The sequence below is a fragment of the Rhipicephalus sanguineus genome, chromosome 1 (assembly GCF_013339695.2).
Source record: "Rhipicephalus sanguineus isolate Rsan-2018 chromosome 1, BIME_Rsan_1.4, whole genome shotgun sequence".
Lineage (NCBI taxonomy): Eukaryota > Metazoa > Arthropoda > Arachnida > Ixodida > Ixodidae > Rhipicephalus > Rhipicephalus sanguineus.
In genome coordinates, this window is record NC_051176.1 from 164077419 (window position 1) to 164084330 (window position 6912).

Below are 6912 nucleotides of genomic sequence, written 5' to 3' on the forward strand. Positions count from 1 at the left end.
CGGGACCTTCGGACCACGGCGTCCAGGGAGGGCGAACTTACCGATCCAAGATTCAGGGAGGGCGAGCCGATTCAAGTTTTTGCCTGCGAACTTCTTAATGCCATCATTTCACCTAACTCTCTGCCACCCTCGGCTGCGTTTCCCATCCCAAATAGTATCTAATCCGTCGCTCTCACTTACCATCCGTTATTTGCCCTGCGCCTCCTGTGACATGCTCTGGCCCATAGAATGCAGTCTTCAAATGGCAGACTCGCACGAACAAGCTGATGAAAGTCTAATATCGCGGCATTCACAAGAAATTAAGTACGGCATCTTCAGAATAGCATATATACTTGTACGTAGCCCTCTAGTCCTTTTGTCAATAACCAGTCGCATAAATCGAATGACAAGTTCCCGTTGCTCGTAAATAAACGCGTGATCAAGCTGAGGATGTTAAGGAAGCGACCAAACAGGGTCGCAAAAAGCGTTCACACAAGCAATTGTGGGAAGTTCTAAACAATCATGACTCTCGACCAATCTTTTTTGAAAGAAGCCGGGCCATGGCAAGAATTCGCTACGAACGGGAAGCTTAGTTGAAGAAAGCGGCTTTACAAATGTTTCCTCAAATACTATTCATTCCCCTTCTCATAGGCGTGCGCACAAGGGGGGCAGGGCGGGCGGCCGCACCCCCTCACGACCTAAAGGGTGTGTGTGTGTGTGGGGGGGGGGGGGGTGTTGCGCAAAGTTTGACCCATACTGTTACTTAGTCAAACCTGTACCGTCATTGTTTAAAGCAGGGTTGTGAGCACGCAGGCTTTTGCCGATAATGGCGGCCAAAGGCCCCTGATGTTACATTCCAAGAACTGTTTACTTCCATCTCAACTCCCGGAAAGCCAGGGATCAAGGGCAGTCCATTGTGAGCAGCAAGTTGCCGCTTCATATTCATTTTTTCATCTATTGTGAAGCATGCTGTATACCGCACTCGAACAACCGGGGTGGGGGCTAGCGCTGTGATGAAAGTTTGCCCCCCGACGGGAAACCCTGCGCACGCCTGTGCCCCTTCTCCAACGCTGAGTAGGTCAGAACGTTGATTCAGGCCGACCTCTCAGGTTTTCTGCCATAATAAAGCTCTCTCTCTCTCAAACGTATACATCAAACGAAATGCTACTTGGCATTAAATTCTGCACACTCACCAATTTCACAGAGTATTCAACTTCAATCCAAGTCCGAACAGTTGTAAATTTCTTTTTGCCATTACGTGCACCAAATTTAATGCTAGACGTACCTATACTAAAGTGGTGCTCAATTGTTATATTTTCTTCAAAACTCAAATCTGCCACCTCACTTGCAGCATATGTGCGAAATGCGCACGCAGGCGCAACATGATATTTAATTTAGCACAACCTCACAGTGGTTCGCAAAGTCTTACACTCCATGTCACGCCGCGAAGCGGAACTCGGAAATATCGATATATACAGCACTCCCCTCTCTCGGGCAACCTACAGCCCGCACCTATAGCGCGCGAGTGTCATTTTTATTTCCACCCTTGAAGAGCTGCCCAGTCATTTCGCTCAGAGCGCCGAATGCGGTCTACGCAACGCCGAGGCGGGAATAGAGCGAAACACAGTCACTGCGCCGAACTTCTAAAAGCAAACACTGCGTCCGACGGAGAAGCAGAAAATATGACCGAAAATGAAAAACGTAATGACGAAGGAAAAGAAACAAACATTGATGACCTCAGGGGGAGGGACGTTGAGAGGACTCGAGCGAGGAGGATTTCTGCGTCCGTGGTTTCTCACGAAGGGGGCGACGTAGGGGGGGGGGGGGCGCTAGCCGTAATCCGTCACTGTCAGTTAAAATTACAGTCGTACGGGAGCGGGTAATGAAGATGGATTACGGTCGGCCCTCGCAACCCTAATGTCGGCAAAGCGTCCTATACGGGGGCTAGAACAACGCTTAAAAGTTCGTCAAAAACAAAGACACCGCCCCCTCTTCCTCCTTCTCGCCTTGCGGCGGAGAGTGCCGCGAGGCGGCGAGTTACAGTAGCTAGACGAGGAGATCAAGAACATAACAGCGAGGCGGGAGCTGCAAGGTGCCGTTCCACTCACGTCACGTCGCTCTTCGCCACTTAAAAGTTGCGTGATGAAGATCAGTGGTCGCCTCGGAGGAGTGAAGAACTGCTCCCCGCCATCTTTCACGCAGTGTTTTGCTGTCGAAGGAAGGGCAGCAGCTTCTCCGCTAGTGTGGCGTGACGCGCCCGGCGCGGCGGGACGATTCGCAGGCTTGCTCGGCGATTATTCCCGCGAAGATCGGATGAAAGAGACAAGAAGAAATACGACGGCGAGGGGGAGCGCCATGGCCGCGTGAAGCGAGGAGGCAAAACATCTTTATCGGATACACCCGCCCATGATCTTGTCAATCAGCTGCACTTAATGGTTTACATGCTTCCGCGACTTTATCGATGCCAGAGAGTCCGGGTTTTCGAGGGTGCAGCCTCGGCTGGGTCGCATTGCCTCGGAGAAGTGATGATATGATAAGCTACCAGCTCAAACTCGTTCCGCGCACACTTTCGAAACTGGAGTTGCAAAGTTGTTCGGTGGTTTCCTGTTGCGAACGCTGATAAGGACGTCAAGAAACCCTAGGGCGGGCTTTGCATGTGTTTGAGCCACGCAAGTAACGCAATCACGCCTATAGCGACGCTTGTGCGGGGACCCCGTGCGTTATCGCCTGCATTCGCGCGTTCTCGACTACTGGTGCTTCGCTTTCGAACATTTAAGGCAATCTGCGTGCGCCCCAACATGTCAAGCAGCAATCTCGGTTGCGAGAATATTTTAAAGGTCGTTCATGATGAAGGCTTCAATCTTGCAATGTGGCTTAACAGTAAGGCCAAAAAGAATTAATTTACAAAAAAATAGAAAAAAAGTATATGCCCCCACTGGCCGCGGAGCTTGTCCTGCCGTTCATCTTCCCTTTTCGTTACAATTTTTTTTCTTAGCTTTGAATAATGAATGCAGAGGTCTTTCGCCTTTCAAGCCAGGGCGCTGCAGAGAGACAGGATGGGTGAAACAAGGAGGAAGTTGTAAAAAGAGCAAAAATCGGAAGTGGGCAGCAGAGAGAGTGAAGCGAGCGACAGTATAACAGTCGGAGTACATGTAGAATGCAGGGTATGCATTTTTCAACTTGAAACCACGTCGAGAATGGGAACGGGAAGAAGAAGAAAGAAAGACAGCTGGAAAGATAGCTTTAGGCGTCCGTGCCTCTCTTGATGGCATATTTTATCGCCAAGAGATGGCGCTTCAAGTGAGGCCATTGCGAAGTGCCCGGCACGTGCTCGGTGCGCGGGTGTCCCGCGGCCTTCCGACAGTGAACATCCACGTTAAACCCCTATGAATATTCAAGTCTTGAAGGAGATCTCCAAGACCGCGCACCCTCATTCGTTGCTCAATTCTAAAATATGCATTTTTTTTCACGAGGTCATATGCGTACGAAATAAAAACAAACAAGACTGGCGCATCTCTCCATCAATCTGTCAGGACGTGCAGACACGTTACCGCGACAATAGAGGGGCGACTGAATACTTTATATAAGTTGAGCATCATAAGAATCATAACGCCGTCGTATTATTGTCGCAGCGCCCCCGCTGACTTCCCTGTATCTCCCTCTCTTCTTTAAAGAATTATAAAGGAATGCAAGGGCTGCGCTCAATGTTCGATGCAGTGTGAACAAACCTCCCTTTACATCTGCCGCGGCGGTTCAGGGTTTACAACGCTCGGTTGCTGAGCACAAAGTTGCCGCGTCATATTCGCTTCTGCATCGGACGGTGCCAACAAATGCAGGAATTCTCGTGTATACTTAAATTTAATTGTCTGCACAACGGACGGTCAAAATGGTTCTAAAGCCATACACAACAGTCGATACACTCATAACTACAGTTTCACGAATTTGGTTCGTTTAAACCCACCAATCAATTAATTGATCAATAAATCGACTAATCACTCAGTCAAACATGATTTCGTATCACTCAGCAGTAACTGGACGTTTACCAACACTTGTTTTATACCCATCGATGGTCCCCGCTTTGTAGTCCTGATCATTAGCATAAAAATCCACGCAGAATCTCCTTTGGGAGTTACATGAGTGATGCGTAAGTGTAGAGTTTTACCGTGGGAAAGTCTATGGTTGCTGCCTGTCCTGCAACGTTGTTTTCAGGCCGCATCGGTGCGGCATCTTTCGTCTTGTTTGCAGAGTTCGTCAGCGTCTAGAACGGCCCAACGAAAGGCCCATCCCGCGGTCATCGAAACTCATGTTTGACATTAAGTTTTCGCACAAAGCCTCCATAGAAAGTGTTTTCATTTTATTCTTCTTTTTCTTTCCTTTTTTGGACCGCCAATACAAGGCATTCACACGGTTCAAATATATTCACATTGCACCATCGTGGACATGTAGCCGACTCGGTAAGACGCTCGCCGTTTGAGCGTGGGGCCCTAGTTTCGAAACCCACCGCCTCCAAGAAAAGTTTGTTTTATACGGTATTCGTATATAGAGATTCACCTTACGTGACAGAGGGACGGACACAGTTTTGTCGTTGAGTCGGCATATAAATCCTTATGAATTTACTATAGAGTACAGCGTGAAGCTCATCCTTTTGACTTTATTCTTCTCTCTTATTTAATCCTGTTATGCTGACTGCTTTCAGGACTAAATAATAATTGTTGGGGTTTCATATCCCAAAACCACGGCATGATGATGAGGGACGTGGTAGCGGAGGGCTCCGGAAATTTTGACCATCTGGCGTACCTTGATGTGCACCTAAATCTAGATACACGGGCCTCGAGCATTACCGAGCATATATCTTTATTACAAAGCTAGTTCCGGTGTCCCTTACGGCCTCCGTGCCCGGGAAACCTAACTGCATCGCTTTCCTCGCTGTTAAAAAATGTTTTTTTTTTCTTTTATTTACACAGCAAGTATGTTAGCATGCACAACATTTCCTTGCTTCATTCAACGCGCCCTACCTCCTGCGTCATCCTATAGATTCCGACTTTGCGACAACTCTGCCATTAAATAGAGGCGAGCGACGATTCGCTCTCATCTGTGGATCGCGTGCTGCTTTCGGCGTCAACTATACCGTCAGATCCCGAGATATGTCTGAACCCCTAAAGATAAGTCACCCTTATTCTTGGCTTGATTTTTACAGCGAAAGCTGTTATGAGATCATTTCACCGGCCGTTTTTGGCGCCGTAGTTGTCCGCCGCCGCCGCCGCCGCCGCCGGTGTCCGTACCCAGTATCGCTCGAAATAAGAAAAAAAAAACGAAATAAGAAAAAAATTCCAGGATGGAACGAGGTTCGAACCTGATCCCTCTGCGTGGGAGCCCAGTATTCAACCTCTGAGCCATGCCGGTGCTTGAAACAGCTTTGCAAAAAGGTCCTATACAGGAGAGAGAGAAAGTAATAGAAATAAAGGTAGAGAAAAAGAGCAATTCTAGGGGAAAAAAGTTTCTTCGCGAGGCGAGATTCAAGCCCGCGTACCCATGACCCGAAGGCGAGCGTCTTAACTACCCGGCTATCCAGGCACGCTAGGAGAGCTGCATAGCCTTGTTCCACACTCGCCGTCATGGCTACTGGCGGCGCTGACTGACGCTCCCACGTTTAAATGCACACATATACCCTATAAAGTGGACGGGGGGATGGCCGCCGCGGTAGCTCAGTTGGTAGAGCATCGGACGCGTCATTCGAAGGTCGCAGGTTCGGTCCCTGCCCGCGGCAAGCTATCTTTTCGTCCACTTTTCTTTCTTCACAATTACCTTATATTTATTACTAAAAACATCCCCTATACTTTCCTTGGCATTATTGTCTGTTAGTTCTCATTAATATTGTGTATAACAAAGAAAACGAGCCCTTGAAATTAACGCTTCTTTCCTTCATTCATAGCGAGGGTCTCGTTCTGGCAGACTTGATGCTTTCAGGTGGTATGCGAGGGATTATTGGTCAGCTGCCAGCTCGTAATAAGTTCACGTGCTACGTGACGCCAACAGGCACAAAAAGAGTGTTCCACACTCGCCGTCATGGCTACTGGCGGCGCTTACTGACGCTCCCACGTTTAAATGCACACATATACCCTATAAAGTGGACGGGGGGATGGCCGCCGCGGTAGCTCAGTTGGTAGAGCATCGGACGCGTTATTCGAAGGTCGCAGGTTCGGTACCTGCCCGCGGCAAGCTATCTTTTCGTCCACTTTTCTTTCTTCACAATTACCTTATATTTATTACTAAAAACATCCCCTATACTTTCCTTGGCATTATTGTCTGTTAGTTCTCATTAATATTGTGTATAACAAAGAAAACGAGCCCTTGAAATTAACGCTTCTTTCCTTCATAGCCTTGTATAGTATAGTATAGCAAGATGGTGGGAAAGGAAAGTGAGGGTGAGGAGGACAGTTGTGAGGGTGCGGAGTAGGGAAAGGAGGAGGGGAGAGAGTAAGGCATAGCATAGAAAGAAAGGGAAAGAGAGAAATAGAAAAAACGAAAGGCAGAAAGAGAAAGAAGGAGAATCAAAGAAAGAGAGAAAGTAATAGAGAGCAAGAGTAAGAGAAAGAAAGAAAGGGAAAGAGAGAAATACAGAAACAGAGAGACAGAAAGAAAGGGAAGATAGAGAAGGAAAGATAGAAAGACCGAGGAAAAGAAAGAAACAGAAGAAGAAAGAAAGAAAAAATTTGCAAAACTTAGCAAAACAGCAACAGCCAGAACAACCTAGGTGCCCACAAACTCCGCTGTCTGTCTCTTTAGCATTGCGCCTCCAGTGCGAGCTATGCTACTTTTTTTTTTTTTTTTTGCACCTCATATCTTCACCCTATTTTCTCTCGATTTTAGGTGGGCTGTCTCTCGGGACGTTGCGGTATGTGTAGCCCGGATATCTTGCCTCTAGCGCAGTGA

General features: G+C 47.9%; 1 non-coding gene across 1 annotated transcript; it reads left to right on the forward strand.

Annotated features, from left to right (window-relative positions):
* The first annotated feature begins 5673 nt into the window (after positions 1-5673).
* Trnat-cgu (transfer RNA threonine (anticodon CGU)) lies at positions 5674-5746 on the forward strand. Its single transcript has one exon. It is a non-coding gene; the product is annotated as a tRNA-Thr (tRNA).
* The last annotated feature ends 1166 nt before the right edge of the window (positions 5747-6912 follow it).